This window comes from Podarcis tiliguerta (genome assembly GCF_965153285.1).
Source record: "Podarcis tiliguerta genome assembly, chromosome: 1".
NCBI lineage: Eukaryota > Metazoa > Chordata > Lepidosauria > Squamata > Lacertidae > Podarcis > Podarcis tiliguerta.
Genome location: NC_139534.1, coordinates 29,277,892 through 29,301,891, shown reverse-complemented (window position 1 = coordinate 29,301,891; position 24,000 = coordinate 29,277,892).

Below are 24,000 nucleotides of genomic sequence, written 5' to 3'. Positions count from 1 at the left end.
CCAAAAAAACTGTGAATTTCAGAGCATTTGTTGCAATCAGTTCATTTTTATGCCCCATAATAATCTGATATGTAATCCATGCTCCTGAGGAATAATCATATGTGGCCTGAAATACAGGGACAAGATTTCAGCTATCCCCTGAAGGCATCTCCACATACAACATTATTTGGTCATTCAGTTGCCACTTCTTGAGTAGAAGCCAAATGTGTTGCATAGTTCTTTTCGGATGAAAAGAGGTACGTATTTTAAAAATACATTTTGCAGTTTAGAGTATGGTGGCAAGTGTTTTATTCCAAATTCATATTAATTTAAAGCAAATGTTTGAAGGGAATTTCTAACATCTCTGGTGTTATAAAAGTTCATCCCACGATCTTTCCAATGGCAAAAAGTCACAGGATTTGTAGAGAACAGAGGCCCCCTCTCTTGTTCATGTTTCCAAAGGGATGGCTTGCTTCCCATAGCACTATGCTAGGGTTCTGCTACAGGCTATTTCAGGGTTGAATATGCCACCATCTATTGAGCCATTTACTGATCAGATTGTGCAGAAGGTGTTCTGTGTCTTCTTTGGGTAACTAACTAGCACATTCAGGAAAAGAAAGGAGTTGAATTCTGTACCTCTGCCCAGAGTTCATTCATTGCAGGTGTCATACCCTCCAACATCTCTCCGATGAAAATAGGGACGTCCCATTCCATAATGATAATTTTACTATCCATACCCCATACATGTTACTGGGTTGCCCCAGCCACTCTGGGCAGCTTCCAACATATATAAAAACATAGTAAATCATTAAACATAAAAAACCCGTATATAGGATTGCCTTCAGGTGGCTCGGGAGGTCAGATAACTCCATACCCACCAACATTTCTCTAATGAAAATAGGGACATCTTACCATACCCTCCAGCAATTCTCCAATGAAAATAGGGACATCCTAAGGAAAAGTGAGACATTCTGGGATCAAATAAGAAACCGGGACAGCTTCTCTAAATCAGTGACATCTCTGGAAAATAGGGACACTTGGCAGGTCTGAGATGTTATGGGTCTGTGCTCTTCACTTTGGCTGGTTTGTCCCATGTATACAAACAGGTCAGAAAGAGAACTGCCTTCTATTAAGGAGAGCCTCCAGATATTGCTGGACTACAATTCCCACCATCACTTGCCATGTTGACTGGGGCTGATGGGAGTTGGAATTGAGCATGATCTGGAGGGCCACAGCATTACCCATTTGTGGCCTAAGCTTTGAGCAGGAGAACAGGAAGCCATGTTGAAATGTGAGGCAACAACTGTATTGAAGGATGAGCAGGAGCTGTGGAGGCAGCAGAAACTACTCCATACATTTAGCAGAGATGGGGTGGGATTTCCTGTCTTTCCAGAGTTGTTATTACAAACAGACAGGACACTTCAGCTGGGTTCATCCCAGAAATGTGTGCACAATAAATCTACACAAGTCATTTGATAAAGAGCTCCCCTGTCCACAAACTTGTGTTGTCATATTACTTTTTAAGGACTGCAGCTCTGGAGTTGTTCATGCCGCTTATCCCAAAGTACTGTGAATTTTTCATTTCCTTCCAGTCAAAAAGCCACCATTCCTAAATGATAACTGCATCCCAGATGTTGTGGATGGGGCTTAATTTTTGGAACTGGATGTTGGGGCAGTTAAGGTGCTGCGTTGTTTAGGAACAGCAGGTGGATGTTCAGTTTCACTGAAAAAATGTTAGAGGACCAGTGTGTGGAGAGAAGAGGGATAAAGTGGCAAGTTTCCTCTCAAATTTTAAAAAAATGATCTGGAAGTTGTTTTTGACAAAAGAAGTCAGGCTTCAGCATAACACCAGGCATAACCTAATAGTTGTGCTATCTTCTGCAGCACTCTCAACGGTGATGTGGTCAATCATTTACCCAAAGTACTTACCCACAGCTTGTATCTTGGCCCACTTGATTGAGTTAATGTGCTCATTGCCACCTTCAAATTTCACTGTGGTGAGTGGTGCAGAACGCTTAAGGTTTATCAAATTCTATCCTATGTTAGCATAACTTGCAGGTACCAGGGACAGCTTGTTACAATTTATACTAATCATGTATTAATCAAACCCCAGAAGAGTTGCCATGTTTGTCTTTTCTAGCAAACCCAGCCGTAAGTCCCACAGTCTCTTAAAGATGAACAGTTTGTGTGTGTGTGTCTGTCTGTCTGCCTGTCTGCATGTGTTTGCACGCATCATTTGCAACGTTGTCTTTAAAACACATTCTATGTTTTAAAATTTAGTACAATGGACTTTGGAATAGTATTGTGCAAGCTGGGTGTGGATTATAAAAGCGAAGGGTGTTTTCCTTGTTAGATTCATATTATGACTCACTCAGCTAATTAGGTGGAAAATAGAGGTGCCTTCTTCTATTAATAAAGTACAGATAGACAGCATTACAATTTTGCTGTTGCAGCGCAATGATGAAACACAGGACAATGAAACGAGATCTTCTAGGATCTTCCTCTCCCAAATAGCTTTGCATTATTGTTATTATTATTTTCAGATAGTTTTTGTAGCATTCTGTTCAATCAGTGTGTTCCATCATGTTAGCCTCCAAGTATCTCTCTCAGGGAACAAGTAAGGGCAGGTACACGCCACATGAAGTATTGCTATGAGCCAATAGTTGTTTCTTCATTTTAATCATTCACCCATTTGCAATCTACCCATTTAATTAAGCCTCAAAAGTACTTTGTGGTGGTGGGACGCTCCTCCTTATTACTTCATGTACTCTTACTCAAGATGCACTTTGCAAAGGAAAGAGCGATGAAAGAGAATAAGCAGGAACAAGGACTCCCAAATTGCTCCCCATGGCAGCAGCTAACCTGTGTGGTGAGCTCTTCCTTTTGCTCACCTCACTTTGGAGTTATATATCTATATATTCCATTTCACTAGTGAGGCTTCTCCATGCGACAAACCACTGCAAAACAGCTCAAAGCATAGAGAGAACTACTTCTACAGGAAGACAGGGATAAAACCCTGTAGCACCCCACTTCCCACATTTTTCTAGGATGAGAAAGAACCCCTGGTGAGCACTCTGGGTTCGGTCCGTCAACCAGCCACAAATCCACGTAAACTGTAGCATAGGACTCAGCTATACAGCTGCAAATAAAACATTCCAGATGTGTTGTAAAGTGCAATATACAACTGTGACACTAGATGGCGAGACTGAGCTATGCAAAATTCAATGTATTTCTCAAAATGTTTTTTAATATGCATGTAGATTCTACCATAGTCTACCCTGCATTTTACAAGTTTCTCCACAAGAATGTCATTGAAAGCCTTCCTGAAACCAAGATATGCTACATCCATGACATTTCCTCGGTCCACTAAGCTTGTAACTCCATAAAAAGTAAGAAGTAAGATTAGTATGTCATGACTTGTTTTTGAGAAACCCATGCAAACTCTTAGTAAACAAAGCATCCTTTTCTAATTGCTCCCAGGCACTTAGGTCCTATTCTAGGACCTTTCCTGGTATCAAAGACATGTTGACCAGTGGGTAGTTACCTGGATCCTCCCCCGCCCCCCACTCTGAAGAAATGGCAACTTTTGGCTGCCACCATTCCACAGGGACCTCACCTGTTCCCCAAGATTTCTAAAAAAAATATAGACGGAGCCTCTGAGATGACATCTGCAAGTTCCTTTAGTACCCTTGGATGCAGTTTACCCAGCCCTGGAGATCTGGATTCATTTAAAGTAGCTATGTGTTCCCTTACCACTTCTTTTCCTATCTTGAGCTGCAGCTCCCTCTTTGTATTATTTATTCTATTATCAACAGGTTGGGCACTGTTTTCCTTTTGGGAGAAGACAGAGGCAAACTAGGTGTTGAACAGTTCTGACTTCTCTCTGTCACCCGATAGCATTGCTCTGTCTTCTTCACAAAGATGACCTACAAATTCCTTGTTCTTCCTCATCTTTGAACATAGCCTCCCGAAAACCCCTTTTTATTATTATTTTAAACTTCTCTTGCAAGCCTGTATTCATTCTGAACATTAGCCCACCTGACCTTCTCTCTGCCTAGCTACTCCTTTATATTGTTCCTTCATGATTTCCTTCTTTTTCCATTTCTTAAACATGTCAGCTCATCTGAAAGCTCCTTATGCAGCCGCACCAGTTTCTTTAGATGCCTTCAAATGCGCATTCCTCCATTGTCTCCTGAGATGGACGGATGCCAACAAATTTTCATTCTTGTTGGAACTGTTTGTGATTGTGGCCTTTAAGAAACTCCCATCCATCATGAACTCCCTTCTCTTTGAGTATTTCTGACCATGGGATCTCACCTAGTAGTTCCTTATACTTTTTGAAATCATCTTTCTTAAAGTCCAGAGTGCATGTCTGACTGCACTCAGTTTTCCCAGCATCTCTGTGCTGAGTTACACACACACACACCCCTGTAAAAATTAATCAACCTTATCATGCTGATCAACTTTATCACACTCTGAGTCACCCTGGTGCTGTCTTCAATCCCTAAGAGTATAGAACTAGTGGCTTGACTACTTACAACATGATGAAGGCATTCTAAAATGTAAAGATTTGTAAAGGTTTCAGCGGTGGTGGTGGTTTGAAGTTCCCACGATAGTAAAATTTTGGCAGCTTCCTAGTGGCAGGGTAGCATGTGCAGCTGCTTTAAGTAAACATGCTTAGTAATGTCTTTCTTTTTGTTATTCCTTCTTCCTAAGAAGTCAACAGTGAACAAATCGACTCAGAAACATTGGAGACGTTTATATGTTTTGCCTGTTATCTTGTTGAGACATGGTCAGGATCAGTGCAATGAATTCCATTATGATTAATGGGGCTTTTGTTAACCATTAAATTATAATTGCTACCATTGCAGATTACCTGTAGGCTTAAGTGTAAGTTGAAAAAACAGTTGCTGAGATATTAGAGAAAGGCCTTTGCTGTAAGTTGTAAAAAAAGTGGTGAGTGATTTGCAAATCAGGAAAGGCTATGCCCTGGAGTAACCAACTACGAAGATAATTGTTCCTGTAAATGTTTTGTATGTGCTTCAGAAGTAAAATAAGGATAGCAGTTTGTCGCAACCACATGTATGTCAAAGGCAGCCATGTCCTATATGACAGATGCAGTGGTACCTCGAGTTACAAATGCCTCAGGTTACAAACTCCACTAACCTTGAAGAGTTACCTCAAGTTGAGAACTTTGCCTCTGGATGAGAACAGAAATCATGTGCTGGCAGCGCAGCGGCAGCAAGAGGCCCCATTAGCGAAAGCACACCTCAGGTTAAGAACAATTTCAGGTTAAGAACGGCCCTACGGAACTAATTAAGTTTGTAACTAGAGGTACTACTGTAATCCTTTGTGACCTCAGTTCTGTAAACAGAGCTATACTGAATTCACCATTGTGGGTAACTGCCATGAACCCAAACACAAATACCCACATAAACTCTCCTCCATTATTTTCAAATTTGGACATAAATTGCTGATTTCAAATCAAAATGTCTGAGAAAAAACAACCAGTGGGTTCCCACTGGACTATACAATGCCCATGTCTATTAGGCAATGATTGTTATTACACATAAGCTTTGCTCCCTTTCCCCCACTGTCATTATTCCTACTCAGATGTCACACCCTATCCCTGGAACAGCTTCTGCCGCATGTAAATTGCTCCACAAAACTCACTCGTTCTGCTGAGCTATACCAAGACTAGTAATTATTATCCATCCCTAAAGTTTCTCAGGGCAGGGTACACTGTCCCTGCCTTTATGCCCTTCACAACAATTATGCAAGGTAAATTAGGCTGAGAAATAGTAACCAGTCCCAGGTTGTCCAATTAAGCTTTTGTGGTGGCGTGAGGATTTGAACTCGGGTCTCCCCACTCTAACCACTGAACCACACTAGTTGGTATAGTGGAGATTAACTCCTCTGTTCTCAGATACACTATTTCAATTAATCTTTCGTATTCCAGGTAATTGTGCAAAAACAATGCCTCGCACCACTAAATGACTCTGAAAGGGAAAACATGGTTGCTTCCACACCAGAACAGCTAGAGTAGGATAAAATTATCCAGCATTGTCCTCCACGTGGCTGAGAGGCCCCATTCCTCAAAAGTCTCTTCCTGTGTTATCAAAAACTTCTTGCTTGCAAGTCAAAGTGAATTGTCTAAACATGTCTACTCAGAAATAAGTCTTATCCAGTTTCAAAAAGATGTTGTTTGGATTCTCTAAAATAAGATACAGTCATACCTCTTGTTACGTCCGCTTCAGGTTGCGTGTTTTCAGGTTGCGTCCCGCGGTGACCTGGAAGTACTGGGAAGGGTTACTTCCAGGTTTTGCCACTCGCACATGTGCAGACGCGCAAAATGACATCACACACATGTGCAGAAGCGGTGAATCGCGACCCGTGCGTATGCAGACGCGGGTTGCGTTCCGTTCAGGTTGCGAACGGGGCTCTGGAACGGTTCCCATTCACAACCTGAGGTACCACCGTAATGTATAGAAGATACCAATTCCACAGGAAAAGTACCAGTACTAGGGTGCTTCCAGATTATTACTATTTTCGGAGGTCACAAACTGGGAAATTCAGGTTGCAGAATTAAAATGGATTTGGTGCTCTTATACAACAAACCTGCTTCTCCCTCAAAAGTCAGACTTTCGGTGTTAAGGAAAGTGATGGGAGAATGCACTGCAAAATGCGCATGACATTCTCTTGACGCAACATTGTCTTACCCAGTGCTTTTTTTCTGGCGGTACTCACTGGCACCTTCCTCCCCCTGTCCCACGTGAAGACGCTCAGCCTCATGGGGAGCCATGGCATGAGGAAAGCCCCTCCGGGGTTGGCTGCTGCTGTGACCACACCCCGGGGCTGGCTGGAGCACATTAGTCCCTCTCCATGAGGAGCACAAGCGTACCAACACCCTTTTTTATAGAAAAAAGGCACAGGTCTAACCCCTCTGCAAATAAATCAGAACAAATGCTCAATGAATGGCCAGTGTTGTCTAACGTCTCTGCAAACTTTGTGCCATTGGATCAGGATAAATGTTCAATAAGCATGCTGTCTGAAAGCAACCCTAGTATGAAGGGTTGAAGAAACTCCACTGAAGAAAATCCACTATATACTGTTGAAATGTTGTAGAATTCTAGAGTTGGAAGGGACCCAAAAGTCATCTAGTCCAGCCGCCTGCAATGCAGGAACCTTTTGCCCCAGGTGGGGCTCAAAGCCATGACCCCAAGATTAAGAATCTCATGCTGTACTGCCTGAGCTATCAATTGCAATTTCTATAAATCACGCACAACCTTTTAAAAATAATAATTTAAACAATTTTTTTAAAAAATGTTTAATTTCCAACCTTCCTTCCCCCCGAAGGCACCATTTCCATAACAAATTGCTGGATTAGGGTGCTTCAGTCCCGTCTAGCTTGTTCGTATTTGCGAGCCTAATTCAAATGCCTATATTGTTGACAAAGTTTGCAAAAGTGAAAGAGCATTACTTATAGATCTTCTGATTTCCATTTATTCAGCAACAGGTTGTGCCAGTAAACCGCAGCCCCAGGCACCCACCTTGACATCCAAATTGTCACTTGTTAGTAGCTATCCAAATTATGACATTAACAGCATAATAAAATATCCTCCTATTATGTAAAAGTGTTAAGAAGCAACATAAATTATTGTCATAAATTATTTGGGGGGGGGGGAGGAACATGATAAATAAATCCTACTTTTTGCTCTGTTTATTGTGGAGTAAAAAAAAAAGTATTCATATGCTAATCGTACGGTTTGCTCTCTCTAGAAACAAAGTCTACATTGTTCTTGCTGCTAGTGAATTCAGTTATTTATCCTCAATTAGAAAATGTGCACTAATTCAATTTGTATTAAATTGAGATGCTGAAATATATACACACATACACATCAACAAAATAAAAAAAGTGGACTCATGCATCAGGTGCTTAATCTTAGCTGTTATACAAAGATATTGAGAATTTACACTGCATCTTTTTCCTGAATTCATCACACCAAAGTTGAGAGTCAGATTCATTTGGGATTCATTGCTGCTTTGGCAACTGGTTTTCCATTCTGACCAAGGCCTGCATGACTTGTCATTTGACAGGTGAAAAGCAGTCCATCAGCCATCTATGGCAGCCCACTAAAGACTGAAAAGGAGCCTCTTAGCTTTAGTGCCTGGGGGATTGTTGGTTGGTGGACTGTGTTCAACATAGGTAAAAGTAAAGGGACCCCTGACCATTAGGTCCAGTCGTGGCCGACTCTGGGGTTGTGGTGCTCATCTCGCTTTATTGGCTGAGGGAGCCGGCGTACAGCTTCCGGGTCATGTGGCCAGCATGATTAAGCTGCTTCTGGCAAACCAGAGCAGTGCACGGAAACTCCGTTTACCTTCCCGCCAGAGCAGTACCTATTTATCTACTTGCACTTGACGTACTTTTGAACTGCTAGGTGGGCAAGAGCTGGGACCGAACAACGGGAGCTCACCCCAGCGTGGGGATTCGAACCCCCGACCTTCTGATCAGCAAGCCCTAGGCTCTGTGGTTTAACCCATAGTGCCACCCGCATCCCTGTGTTCAACATAGTGGGTCATAAATTAAGCCTGTTGTAATTATTTATTCTATTAATTCTAGTGATGATGTATGGAAGTGAGAGCTGGACCATAAAGAAGGCTGATCGCCGAAGAATTGATGCTTTTGAATTATGGTGTTTTTGGAGACGCTTGAGAGTCCCATAGACTGCAAGAAGATCAAACCTCTCCATTCTTAAGGAAATCATCCCTGAGTGCTCACTGGAAGGACAGATCGTGAAGCTGAGGCTCCAATACTTTGGCCACCTCATGAGAAGAGAAGACTCCCTGGAAAAGACCCTGATGTTGGGAAAAATGGAGGGCACAAGGAGAAGGGGACGACAGAGGACGAGGTGGTTGGATAGTGTTCTTGAAGCTACCAGCATGAGTTTGACCAAACTGTGGGAGGCAGTGGAAGATAGGAGTGCCTGGCATGCTCTGGTCCATGGGGTCACGAAGAGTCGGACATGACTAAACGACTAAACAACAACAACAATTACTAATTCAGTTCAGCACTGGTGAAAGATTCTTAACAGTGCAGCCCCATACCCTCCAACATTTCTCCAGTGAAAATAGGGACATCCTATTCCATGATAATAATAACAATAAATTTACTATTTATACTCCACGCATCTGACTGGGTTGCCCCAGCCACTCTGGGCAGCTTCCAACATATTTTAAAAAGCAATACAGTGGTACCTCGGGTTAAGAACTTAATTCGTTCTGGAGGTCCATTCTTAACCTGAAACTGTTCTTAACTTGAGGTACCACTTTAGCTAATGGGGCCTCCCTCAGGGGTTGGATAACTCTAACATTTCTCATATGAAAACAGGGACATCCTAAGGAAAAGCAGGATCAAATCAGAAATCAGGAGGGCTTCTGTAAATCCGGGACTGTCCCTGGAAAAGAGGGACACCTGGAGGGTCTGCGGTTCATTCCACACCCAGTGCCTTTCTTTCCTTCCTTCCTTCCTTCCTTCCTTCCTTCCTTCCTTTCTTTCTTTCTTTCTTTCTTTCTTTCTTTCTTTCTTTCTTTCTGCACCCCCAATTGCTTTCGTTTAATGCTGTGTATGTGGATTTATAAACAGCTCTGCATCTGCACCGATCCTTCTATGTTTCAGGTGCCTGGGGCAGACAAAGCTAACTCTACCCAGGCATGGCATCAGAATACCAGACATCTCCCATAAGGCAGTAATAGATGCTATGATCATCTGTCTGAGAGGCACTTCTTAGAAAGCCTGACTCACAGCCAGCGTCAAACATGGGAGAAACAGAAGATATGATGAATCAGACCAGCTACTGCTTCTTCCTAGACTTGAAGCCCCAAGCAGGAGCCAGATGCTTAAAACAGCCATATCCTAAATCACACCAAGCAGCTATAACTCCTTTCAAATGAAGTTACAGAAAACAACCCAGAGCTATTTCCATCCATCTCCCCAACTCCCTTTGTCCGAATTAACTGTTTGAAACCACTTCCATTAAGCGACGACATTAGAGATAACACAGCCACTTATCTGTGGAGATATATGAAGACCAGAGCATCATTAAAACGGCAGTTCTACAGGATGTGGTAAAACTCCTATCTTTTCACGTGGTGTTGGTGGGGAAGTTGCATTCCAAAGATAGAAAGAAAAACCCCTCAGTTATAACATGCTAAGTGAAAGGTGTTCTGTGTCCAAGGAGCTAGACCAGAGGTCAGCAAACTTACTGCGCCTTGGGCTGGTGTCTCCAGCGACAATTGATCAGCGGGCCGGGGGGGGGGAGCATGTGCCCATACGCATGCGCACACACTATTTCCGGCACACTTCCGGATTGGAGGAGCACCGGAAATAGCTTGTGCTAGGGGCCTCCTCCAACCCGGATGTGCACCGGAAATAATGCTTGCGCATGCGCAAATAACGTATGCACATGCACACAAGATGTTTCTGGTGCTCCTCCGACCTGGAAGTGGGCAGCTGCGCAGCGCAGTGCTGGTAAGAGCGGGCAGCGGGGGTCGCCACGGGCCAGATAAACAAGTCCCTTGGGCCTTATCTGGCCCGCAGGCCTTAGTTTGGGGACCCCTGAGCTAGATTTTCATAAACGCACGCTCCAGTTAGAATGAGTGGTGACCGTATGCAATTTAGGTTCCCCCCCATACACATATATTGCATACACTTCAAGTGCCCCAATTTTCCAGGGACAGTCCCAGAATTACAAAAGTCATCCCATCTTCTGTTTTGAAAATGGAATGTCCCATTTCTCCTGCCAGTGATGCTGTTGCTAAGCTCAGGGTGGAGGATGAGCCGGCGCCTGTCCTGAGCGACGGTGAATGCAACTGCAGTTGCTGCAAAGGAACATCCTGTGACCTCTCCATGGCTGCCACTGCTGGCCTCCTCCCTTGGGCAGCTTGTAGTGGCTTCTGGAGGGTGGGTGAGGAGGAGGAGACTGTGGCTGCCAAGCCCCGGCCCTGTACTCTATATGCATAATATGTGTGATTTTGTACCCATTGCTTGGCTGAAGAATTGCAAAATTTGGATAAATGCAAATTTCAGCAGAGGGCTGTGTTTCATTTTGCATCTTGTTTTGGGGGGAGCAAATTAGGTAAGCTCCCTTAAAAATACGAATGGGATGAAATTTCTCCTCCCCACCCCCACCCTGGACACCCTTTCCAGGGTCTCGCTGCCTAACAGCAGCATTAAAAATGCTCTTTCTTTTTGGGAAGAGTGAATAATTAGCAGGTCCCCTGAATGATATCAAAGAGAATGATCTTAAGGAATTGCCTCCAAACATTTACGACGTTCAGTTTCCCAACCGAGAAGCCATCAATAACTTTTTGTGAGGCAACTGAAGGGAAGACTGTTGTTCAAGCAATTTAGCAACAGCTCTGAAAGGATAGATTCCAGAAATGTATCTGCAGTAGGGAAGCTGTGAGGCATTCTCTAGGCGGAATGCAGAAATGTGCCACTCCCATGATATGCCTGATTATTATATGCACAAGAATGTAACAGATGGTTGACTCTTACGTTTCGCCTCTTCCCCTCCCTTCCCTCTGACATGCTCAAATCCGATGTACCGGAGAACTTTGGTAAACTTTTTCAAAAGGCAGCTGGCAAGATTTACTGGCTTATTTCTACGTCATTATATTCTGCCTTTCCACAGTGGTGGCGAAGAACAATACTAAAACACAAACATGCCATACACAATGACGATAGAATTTAAAAGCAATATCAGAACTTGTAAAATCAGAGGGTGAGATTGTTGCATGCTGAAGGTAGATGACTTTTTGACAGAAGACCGTAATGTGCCTCCCCAGAAATTCCAGCTCTTACTTACTGGCTATCAGACAAACTGAAAGGTATTACCCTTAGGGCAGGCCCTACCATTAGACAGAGTAAAGCAGTTGCCTCAGGTAGCTGATTTAGGATGTCCTAAACAGCCAAAAATTGCTGCTTAATTTATTATTATTATTATTATTATTATTATTAATAATTTTGACTGCCACAGAAAGGAAGAGGAATTTGCAAGATATACTGCCTCAGGTGTTAAAATAACTTGGCCAGCCGTGGGTACAATGTGCTTTGATCTGGGAAGGGAGGGCAGCAAAATTGGGCTAGCCCTATTCCTCCTTGGTTCACAGCTCAGGCTGCATGTACTGTCAACCAGTGCTATTTTTCTAGAAAAAGAGGAGTTGGAACTCACCATGAACACCTCAGGCGCCCACCGGAGAAGTTCCAGAACCGAGTTCTGGTGAGTTCCAGCTGAAAAAAGAAGCAGCAGCCCTGCTGTCAACCAACATAAAAGCAACCGTTTCCCCCATGGAAACACTATTTGTGAAGTTTGTGGACTGTTGCCTGAGGTGGAGAAAAACTCCCAGAAAGACACTTCTGTCAGAAAAGGTAAAGGATGTCAGAACAAGTCTCTCTCAGCCTGCTTTAGCTTACATTCCTGTATCTATTCCTTTTGATGAATCTTGTGGAAGCCACCATGGGTAATTTTTATTTGAAAGGGAGGAGTGCAAATAAAAATAAAATAATCCTGACAATCAGGCCCCTTTGTATGTGTGTGTGTGGCCTACCCATTGGCGACTGACATTCTTCTATTGTGCTGGTCATCCTGCACTGCGCTACATCAAGCTCTCTGATAGCAGTGTTGTAAGCGCAAGGGTGAGATAAGGACAAGTTGTTTTTAAAGTCTAATGCTGTAATAGTTTTATTTTGAGCAACTGCCCTGTTTTTGAAGGGAAAAGGACTCTTGGTAGCTGCTCACAATGTGCAGAGGTCAACAGATCTCACCCATACTTGCAAAGAAAATTAGGAAACAACTGTTTTTTCCAGACATAAAAAAACACACATGCTTATTGCAAAAACAAAATAGCTGCTTGGATGGAAGGGAGCTTGAAGTGTTCATTTACTAAGGGGAACACAATGTCCAGTATCAATTTACCTTCTAGATCATGCTTCCTCAACCTCGGCCCTCCAGATGTTTTTGGCCTACAACTCCCATGATCCCTAGCTAGCAGGACCAGTGGTCAGGGATGATGGGAATTGTAGTCTCAAAACATCTAGAGGGCCGAGGTTGAGGAAGCCTGTTCTAGATTAAGGGGAGAAGACTGCCTTGGGAGGTTGTGGTCTCTCCTTCATTGGAGAGTTTTTTAAGTAGAGATTGGATGACCATCTGTCATGGGTGCTTTAGCTGAGACTCGGACTGGGTGACCTTCGGGTGATCTCTTCCAGCTCTACAATTCTATGATTCCATGAGATACCGTACTTGACCGCTTAATGGTCACACAGTTTGTGCCCATTTTTCCTTTCCCAAAAAGGGGTGTGTGACTATTATGCGGTAAATTACGGGGCGGAGGTGGAGGAAGGGGTTGCAGACGGGTGGCCGAGGTGGTTCACCTGCTGCTTCCCCTTCTTGGCTGGGTACCAGAGCGAGAGCCCAAGGTGAGCAGAAGCAGCAACAACAGGAGCAACATTAGCAGCCTCACCTTGCCTCCTCCAGCTACCTCTGCTTCTTGACTGGGTCCAAGTGAAAGCCAATGGTGCCTGTTTAAAGCAGGAGCCCCGCATCCACACCGCCTCCTTGCCTCTCGACTTTGTGCAGCCCAAGGTGGCGCAATGGGCCTGGCTTTGCCTTGCCTTCTCCAGCTACTGTACGTCCGCTTGGGCTGGCAAGCCAATGAGCCCTCACTTCCTCAGGAGCCGCCAGGAGCCCCCAGGCTGACCCCCAGCTCACCTCAGAATTACCTCTGCGATTATTATGTAGGGGATGCTCTGGGACCGATTTTAGGGCCCCAAAAAGGGGTGTTGTGACTATTACGTGGTGGTGACCAGTGAAATACGGTATTTGTATCTCACTTCCACAGCAAACTGGTCCCCAAAGCAGATTGCAGCTGTTTATTAGAAACAACAGAAGAGTATTGAAACAAATTGTTGGAACATTACAATGAAACTAATGCATAAACAGGAGCAAGAAGCTTTTGACTGATAATAAATTCAAATCCTAAGAATTAGATGTGGGTGAAAGCTTGGGCGAACATCACATTTTCAGTTGTCTCGTTACTACCTGGAACTTTTGTGCCGGGTGCCAGATCTCTCTGCCCCGCTGCCATTGCAAACTTACTTTTTGCTTTCAGGAAACTTTGCTGATATTTGGGCAGCACAAAGCACAGTATGGGTTGCACTCATTCACCCGCCATCTTAATTTGCCCAGAGGCACATGCTGGACAACACACCACTCTGCAGCACCCCTCCCACAAAATAAAGCTAAAAAAATATGTTTAAAAAATCTGACCCAGGACATTCAACACTTAACAGAAGCTAAACCGCCCCCACCAAGCCTGTCTAAGGCACTCTGGCTCTGGAATACATTAAACCAGGAAAAAGAAATCATCTTGGTCATTTCAACAGAACTGAGCACACAGATGCAACCCAAGGGCATAAACACAGGCTGCTGCCAGAACCACAAGAATAAGAAGTGCAGCTAATTCTCTCTGCCTTGGGACCAGAGGCGAGACATGCACCCCAACCCTCTACATGTCTATACACAACCCAAGTCAGGCTGTAACCTTACGCACTTCTTTCTGGAAACAAATTTCTTTGCTTACTTGGTGGTGTTTTATATACAATATTGGGTGAATTTTAAGCAGATACACACACACACACACACTCATTACATTTATATTGGATTTGTTTGACGACAGTTGTGATATCTATGTGGCAATGGCCCAATGTGGTAGATGGCAGCCTTGCAAACCGAAAAGTCTGTTTTTAAGCATGGATACCAAATTGTTGGTAGCAACCCATTTGCTCTGTGTTTAAGTACAGAGTGCCACCTGGTGGTTAGTTTCTGTCCCAATAGCCAGAGCTGCTGCTAATTTCACAAGGTGATTCAAAGTTAAAAGTGTCACCACTTCTACCTGTCCATCCAAGACAGTCGACATTTGCCGCATTTACAGATTTAGCTCGATGTTTCATCAATTCAATACCAAGCTATTACAGAAATTAAATATACAGCCCCTCAAGGCCTAATTATAACATACCAAAACCACTAAGACGCTGCATCTCTGAAACATATTCCTCACTAATGTATTGCTTTTAAGGGAAATCTCAGGTAAGCATATTTTATCCAATATAATTCCTTAACAATTAGTAAGTTACTACCACAGTCAAAACCTGGTTTTCACGTCTCTCTTGTAACTGCTTCAAAAGTTATTTTACAGATTCTTTAGGGCAGTGGTTCTCAACTGGGGTGCCTTGAACAATAATCAGAGGAGCTGCAGGTGGGGGAAGCCATGGGCAGAACCCATCTCCCTCCCTCCCTCTTCTGATGATTATCAATGCCCCTTCCACATGCATAGCCGCGGCTGCAGCTGCCTGCTTTGGTCAAGGGAGCTGCGGTGTCAGGGCTGGAGTCAGGCACAGGTCAGCAACAATAAATCAACCAAAGTTAGGGAAATCCAACTCTTTATTCAAGGAAACCAACCACAGTTCCTGGGCTAGTGGTCTCAACAACTCTTTCATGCCCCGATGAAGCAGTTGAGAGGACTGAAGGCCCCCACCTTCCAAGTGCCCACTAGGAATCCTCCTCTCCGGGCTCTTTCTTGTGCAGTCTCAGGCTGTGCCTGTGCCCAACCCCCACCTGCTCTGCCTTTTTCATTTATCTGCAAGTTCTAGGAGACCAGGGGACGGGGAGATCTGATTGCAGCAGGAGGGGGGCGGGTTCCCTGGATTCTTCAGGAAGCCTATCTTCGCTCTGCCTCTTGGCCACCCTCCCCTTCAGACTCCAGAGTCTGAACTGCTCTCTGCCACAGCCTCTTCCTGCTCACTAAACCCTGTCACCACTTCCGCCTCCCAGTCTGCTCCACCTTCTTGTTGCCCTCTAGATGTTACCAGACTACAACTCCCATCGTCCTTGACAGTTGGTCGTGATGGATGGGACTGACGTGATCTAAACTTCCAGAGGGCACCATGTTGGCTATGGCTGCCTTAATCCCTAGATGGGCCAGAGAGGGTTAATGAGATCAAACAAAAACAGCCTACTGGGCTACTTCATTCTTCTCCTTTTCCCCCCACAATGCAATTTTCACACACCCTCTCTCACCTCTGCCTCCTCTTTTAAAAGCTGCCCAGCGTCAAAGTTTATTTGAATTCATAAGCTCTGGAATCCGCTTATCCCAGAGCTTATCCCTAGCCTCTTTGAGAAATGGGCCCACGATACAGTTTGCTGATGGAACAACATATGGCCAGTTATGCCTTGATACATTGAACGCTTCCTTGGCTGACTAGAAACTGATGTCTCCTTAATCCTGTCTTGTCTAAATTAGAGTCGCATGCATGTGTGTGCGTGGGGGGTGGGAGAGAGATAAAAACTAAAACTTCAACAGCTTGTAGCACCTGAATCCAAATGATCAGAACCACATTGGCAGCTGGGTGGATTGTGGTTCCTCGGGACAGATGAGATCACAAGTGACGGGAAACCACCGTTAAATAACATTGTCAAGTGTCCCGTGGCATTGACCACTATGTTTTTAGTTACAATGGCCCTGGCAGAAATCTCCAATTAACTTGGAAAAGTTTGCTCCAGTATGTATTTACAGGGCCATTACATCACCCTGCCAAGGCGCAATAATTATTATTTGACATCACTCTGATTGTGGTGAGTAAATTAGACAAACGCTCTGAACCCGGGAGTCTATCCAGCACAGGCATTTTGATGATCTAACCCAGAGTTACTAAGAATGTTTGTTAAATGAAATGGTTTCAATGGGTGATAATTGAGAAAGCTGCAGACAGTGTCTTCCAGGGTGAAGACCACTGTTCGCTGCAGAAAGTTACAAAGATCTGGCAACATGTTTTGCGCATGTCCTTACACGCTGCAGAACCACTCATATACTAACGAATGCAAGCTTCTTTAGAAGAATTTAACAGTAATGATAACAATAGTGCAAGTGTGATTATTACAACTTTTCTATATGACCTGTTGTTAGGATTAAAGCACTCCACATTGGGTCTCCTTATTTCAAAAAGTTGCTCCAATGTGACACATGATAGGATTTTTTCTAGTTGTTCAGAATTGACCTTGTTCGCATCTCATGAAAACCCAAGTATGGTTTGTGAATATGTTGGCTCCTGGAGAGGAGTTTGTGGCTGTTTTGCATCTCAGTGCATAACAAGTAAGCCAAGGTTTGGCTTGGCATATTATCTGAATTCAGAATCCTGATTAGGGTATTTCCCTAACTATGAGCTGTAACCATATGGAAAGCTTTGACTACAGATCATGCTGAAGGAGGAGAGAGACCTTAACCATGATCCCAGGTTTGGATGACACTCTAAACCAGTGTCTAAACTTGGGTCTCCAGCTGTTGTTGGACTACAACTCCCATCATCCCTAGCTAGCAGGCCAGTGGTCAGGGATGATGGGAATTGTAGTCCAAAAACAGCTGGCGGGCCATGTTTGGGAAACACTGCTCTAAACCAAGGCTTGGCTTAGCTGCTGTGCCCCCCTGAGCTAAAGAGCTTGAGGAGGTTGTTATTTAGTCTTTTAGTCATGTCCGACTCTTCGTGACCCCATGTACCAGAGCACGCCAGGCACTCCTGTCTTCCACTGCCTTCTGCAGTTTGGTCAAACTCATGCTGGTAGCTTCAAGATCCCCTTCATGGACCACTGCCTTGCTGTGGCGAAGGGGCTTGAATAACTCAGAGAAGCTATGAACTATGCTGAGCAGGGCACCCAAGATGGACAGGTCATAGTGGAGAGTTTTGACCAAACGTGATCCACCTGGAGCAGGAACCGGCAAGCCACTCCAGTATCCCTGCCAAGAAAACTCCATGGACAAAGACAACAGGCTTGAGGAGGAGTGAAGTGTATATTTAAAGCACCTAGCTTTCCCCAAAGCATCCTAGTAACTGTGAGGGGTAAGCTACAGTTCCCAAAAGCCAAAGGCTGTTTCCAAATCTCTCATACATTTATGCAAGGGAAGGAAGCCCCTACCTCTCCTTGTCCTATTCTCCATTTTATGCTCCAAGGTTACTCAATTTCTCATAGGAACTTACACAGAACCATTGGTCTGTTTAGCACGTTTTTGTATACACTGTTTAGCAGCGGTTCCCCAGGGTTCCAGGCAAGGAACACTCCCAGTCCTACATAGAGATGTTGCAGGATGAACCTGGGAATTTCCATACATACACACAAGAACTCTCTCCCACTGAGCTACAGTCTTCCCCCAGTAACAGACGCAGTGCTTACACTACCCCAAAGTGCAGGTCTTAAGAAGACAACCTTGCTGGATCAGTCCGAGAGTAAAACACACCATCCTGTTCCAAAACAATGGACAGACAGATGTTTCTGGGAAGCCCCTGGCAGGAAGTCCAGATAACCTTGGGAAGAGGAAGTGCATCTGTGCGGGAAGTCATTAAAAGGAGCACTCCAAGATACAGAAAGGCATTGCTGGACAAAGAAGAACACGAAGAACGATGTCTACAGGTAGTGATGCAGAAAGATCAGGAGCATCTTAAAGCAGGTCAGGATTATGACTGCACACCATTTACCAGGGTGTAGTCTGAAAGCACCATTTTGCTGACACTAAGCAGATTTGGGCTGGTGGTCAGTGCCTGGGTCAATGACCACATGGGAACCGCATGTATGCTGCCTTGGGTTTCATGGCAGAGGAGAAGAGGAACATAAATTTAAGCATCCATATCTTTATGAAGAGCCTTCTAGATGCTCAGCCTTTCAGCTCTGATTAAACCCCAGGACCCCTGAACTTAAGAAGGGGAAATCTGGCACCCAGGGATCTGGGGTGATCCCTGTTCCCCCACTAACCCATAGTGATATAATGCACAACAATGAAAATGTTTCTAATCTGTCATTTGCTGACTATTTCAGGTGCCCCACGCCCTTGCTGAAGCCATTTCTACATTTCCCTAATCTCACCCAGCCTGTAAGCTTCAGCTCATTATGACTGAAGCCATTTGCCAGTTTGTCAGGGGAAATTATAGTTTTGAGTGAAATGGTGTGTGATGAGCAAAAAGAAAAAGAAAAAGAAAGGCCAGAAACTAGACAGTCTGCTTTTCATCCAGCACCATATAATCTGCAAACATGCCCCTTTAAATTAACTAATTAGGTCTCCCTGAAGCTGATTACAGTCAATGCAGCGTTTGAACACACCCGAAGCATCAGCAGCAGCAGCGGCAACAGCATCACGACTCCTCTACGACCACAAAAGGAAAAGGTTTTAGTTGCAAAGTTTGTTTCAACTTGTCCCCTCAGAGGCTAAAGGCAAATGTTACCTGCAAGTCCTTTTGGTGAAATCCTTATACCCAGTACCAGAATTCCCAAACCCAGGAGATAATATGCAAAAGGCACTGCTGCACCTTTAATCAAGCAACACCTGCTGGAAATCCCTCTTTTACTGGACTATTAAAGGTGCAGGAGCCCTGTTCTCTTTCGCCACCCTAATTCTGGCTCTTTCTTCCCTCCATTCTCCTAAACTGTATTCCCGGTTTCAGCCACCCGCTCCTCTACGTTCATGTGGTTTGAAATGCAACAGGAAAGCTGGCGGCCCCCATTTTCCTTAAGATGATACCCCAGCAGGCAAAGAAAATCATTGCAGGATGTTGGTAATAAACAAGCAAAATGGAAAGCCGAGGACCATCATGCCTTTGCTAGGAGCATCCTTTCCATGACGCCTGGCTAACTGATGCAGGAGATTCATCTCTGGATTGGATGTGACTTTGTTCTAGGTCACATCCACACATGCATTTATGGGGGGGGGGGAGTTGAGGAGGGTCAGTTGAGGAGGGTCAGTTGAGGGGGGGGGGAGTGAGAAATGTCCTTATTTTCACCTGAGGAATGTTGGAAGGGTATGTGATACTGGCTCTGGCTTACCCCTCACAACTCCTAGGACCCATAACAAATTACAGTTCCCATGGTTATGGGATGAGGCCATGTTCTTTAAATGTAAGGAGTGGATGAGACCGTAATCTAGCAAGGCAGTTCTTACCTTCTTAGGCTCTGAATTGCTCTTTCTGTGTACTTTCCTTGGTCTCAAATCATTCTGCAGCATTAAAATAATATTACAAATACAAAATTATCTATGTTTTTTTGTCTCTCTCCCTTTCTGTTAAAAGTATTTAGTTATTATGCCTAGTTAATCCATATTAATTACATTTTTTTGGGACATTTCTCACAGACTAAGTAGGTTAGTTTCAAACAGGGTTAATCCTTCAAATCTCTACTAAGAGCTAATTAAAAAAAAACCTTTTAGAAATGTAATATATTAATACAGCAAATAAGAGGGGGTGGGTTGGCAGACAACACCAGATATGAGTATTTTCGGGTTGTCTCTCCCAGGTTGGGTACACCTGTGTCTAAAATAGCAGCATGGGTGGAGATTGTAACATGGGAAGAAAAGGGGTTGCTTTCTTTTTTTATTCTTCACAGCTGCCCGCAAAAAAAGGACTCTGGTATGCTGAGGCAGTTCCTGCTTTTCAGCATGCCTGTGGCTGTCTTATAAATACATACAAATGTGTACAAATAGTTCCAGTCACGTGGTTTTAAAGAAAGGAACGGCAAATTGTAGAGGCACGCCCGTGGGCTTAAATGCAAAGGCTGGTGCAAAGACCCTAGTCCTCATGTCAAGACTACTGAAACTAAGCCTTTTTCATGAGGCCTCAGGCTTTTAACTATCTGTGGCCTTTTTGCATGGATGTGATGTTTTAATGTTGCTCTTTTTTAAAAATAATAATAAAATGCTGGTTTTAATGTAGATATGATTGATTGTTTTGTGTTCAAATGTTTTTATGTTGCCCTAATGTTTTGTGAAAGGGTGTGTGTGTGTGTTTATGAATGTCTGTGTATCCCTTTCCTCCTGGCCTCTGAGTCCTTCTAGACACCTCCATTCGCTGGAGCTTGGAAGCAGCATTTAATGTTCTATGTGAAGTTCTCTCTGGTGCTGGTAGTCTGCCAGGGAAGTGGGAAAGAGAAGAGAAGAGGGAGCTTTGGCTGACTCTTTGATGTACATCATTCTAAGGAGCCTGGGGCCTGTGCCACAACCGCTCCAATGTCTATATGTGAGTTTGTAGCCATGGTTACCGCTGCTGGGCCCTTGCAGGACTCGTCTGCTGGCTTCATGTGTACGTGCTATTCTGTCCCCTGGAGCTGAAGATTAGGTAGAGGCTGGTGTTGAAGTTTGGGTGCGTGGTTTTGTTCAGTGTGTCAGTTTTGGGGGGAAGGGGGGAAATACTATTTTTTCACTCGTTCCAGTCAACAGTGGATAGATCCTATATCAGCACACCCCCCCCTCCAGAATCCACATTATTAATAGTAGTGGGCTACCAATTTAGAGGTGGAGGAAAATATACTTTAAATACATTTTGTCACTCACCTTGAGCATGCTTCAGTAAGGCCTGTGGCCACATTTCTCATATTAGGCTGCCTGAAGACCAAAGGCGCTGGGGCAGGCATGGCCAAACCCTAGCTAACAGGACCAGTGGTCAAGGATGATGGGAATTGTAGTCCCAAAACATCTGGAGGGCCAAGTTTGGCCATGCCTGCCTAGGGGGAATGTGGCTGGGGTCTGCATATTGGCAGTGGACTAGTCCAAACATTTACACGCCCTGCACACACAAATCAAACATGGCTATGTTTCTATGGAACAGAGAAGCAGCATGTGAAATAGTGGGAAGGGTACGTATGGCTAGATTAAGAATCCAGGGTCCCGGGGGGGGGGGGAGGTTGGGTTCCCCACATCTGCTCTGCACTAAAACGTTCCAACCATGGTGGTTGTTTTAAAAATGTGCTCTAAGCGGTTATAGTCATTTTACAAGCTTTCATATAATGGTGTGGTGCATTTTAGTGAGCCGCAACTGTAAAAGGCTGGAAGGCAAGTGATGTCTACTTTACAGCCCTAAATATAACATTGTTAGGAGTGGGGCAAGGGTAGGCTGCATGTCTGAGCCCTTTCAAAGTCCTGGATCCAGTGTGGATTCCATTCCTGGAATGGCCAGGCTAGCTTCCTGCCTGGTGAGGTAATGAGGTCCTCTTAAGTATGGGCCATTAAGGTAATGAACGAAATGCCTCTGTGCCAGCTAGCAAATGGGTGCACCCCCCTCAGTCATTCAATTCACTGGTGGTGAGAAAGACAAAGGCCAGAGTTGGGAGTTGTGTGTGCAAGCTAGAAGCGGCCAAGAGACACATGCTATGCCCAATTTTTGTTGGGATCCAAGGCTGTGGCTATGGGAGAAGACCCTCTTGGGGTGTTAATGCTGTGAGCCCCTCCATCGTAGGCTTAGGTTGTATATAGGTGTAAAATAAACCATATATCATAAAGACACCAGCGTCTCCACTGTGCCTCATTCTGAAGGGAGCCAAACCTTGGGTAAGCGCCTGGAATCTTGCCCTACTCGGAGATTGGGGTGGCATGCAACATTATATTGGTCTGTACACTGGTCCAAAAAGCAGCAGGAGGCTTCTGATGTTTGTAGAAGCCATCTGGCCTACTAAATTAGAGCAAAACTCAGCCTCAATATTAATGTTCTGCAATAGCCTTTGTTATGTTCTTGCTTGTTTTGAAGCTATGTAATTGAGATGGCCTAGTGGCTCTTGCTTGGGAGTTGTAGTTCAACAACAGCTGTAGGCCCAAAGGGTTCTCCACACATGTACTAGGCCAGAGTCTCCCAAACTTGGGTCTACATCTGTTTTTGGACTACAATCCCCATCATCCCTGACCACTGGTCCTGCTAGCTAGGGATGATAGGCGCTGTAGTCCCAAAAAACAGCTGGAGACCCAAGTTTGGGAGACTCTGGCCTAGTACATGTGTGGAGAACTCTTTGGGCCTACAGCTGTTGTTGAACTACAACTCCCAAGCAAGAGGCATTAACACATTCCAGCCAGGTAACAGCACTTGAGGTGGACGCAGATTGGAACTGGTTAGGGATGTCACCTGGAGAGAGAAGGTCTGGAGCCTGGGGGGAATCCTGAGGCTGGGACTAGACTTGAGGCTAAGACCAAACTACAGTGGTACCTCAGGTTACATATGCTTCAGGTTACAGACTCCGCTAACCCAGAAATAGTACCTTGGGTTAAGAACTTTGCTTCAGGATGAGAACAGAAATTGTGCAGCAGCAGCAGGAGGCCCCATTAGCTAAAGTGGTGCTTCAGGTTAAGAACAGTTTCAGGTTAAGAACGGACCTCCGGAAGGAATTAAGTACGTAACCAGAGGGAGCACTGTATAGGGAAGCATGCCTTCTCCGTTAACATATTAAATCAGATGCGACTTTTCCAAAATGCGAATAAAGAGAATGTATTTGTAATGGGAAGCGTAGTTGTTCGTAACTTGGCAAAATGTTTCTTCCTGAGGGGTTGGCAATTCGTATTCCATGGACTGTCAACAGTCTCCAGCTCATTTGCCGATGGTTCTCCAAGGACAGCTCTTGCCATTTCGTCTTGGCTTCTCTACCGTGTTTCCACCAGTTAAATCCTATTAAAACGCAACAGAAATGTGCTCTAAATTCCCTCAACAGATCTTTGTGGTATAAGGAAGCTGCCTTGCAGGGTTTTTATTATTATTATTGAATTGCCTTGTCAGCGTGATGGAGGTAACCACATGTCATAAATGGGAAAGTGCTCCACAAACTAATCTAATTATTATTATTTTTGCAGTACAGTTCCACTAGGCAAAAGAGGAGGGAGAAGCCCCCACTCCGCCGAAACTCTTTGCTTTAGACATTCGCTAAATGCTGCTGGAGTCAGTGCCTGATTCCAATTTATGATATGGAAGCTGTTCCCATAAATGGTTAACATTTGGCTTGAGTTTGGAGGCTGATTAGAAACATTTACAGTGTTTCAGACAAAATTTCCTGTGTTTCGGTTTTCTTTGTGTTTCACTGCCAGCTTTTGCTTCTGTATTAAATGAACCTGAATATATTACTTTAGGCTATATCCTGCATTTTAGATCCCCTCCTGCCACATTTACTCTCCCCCCCC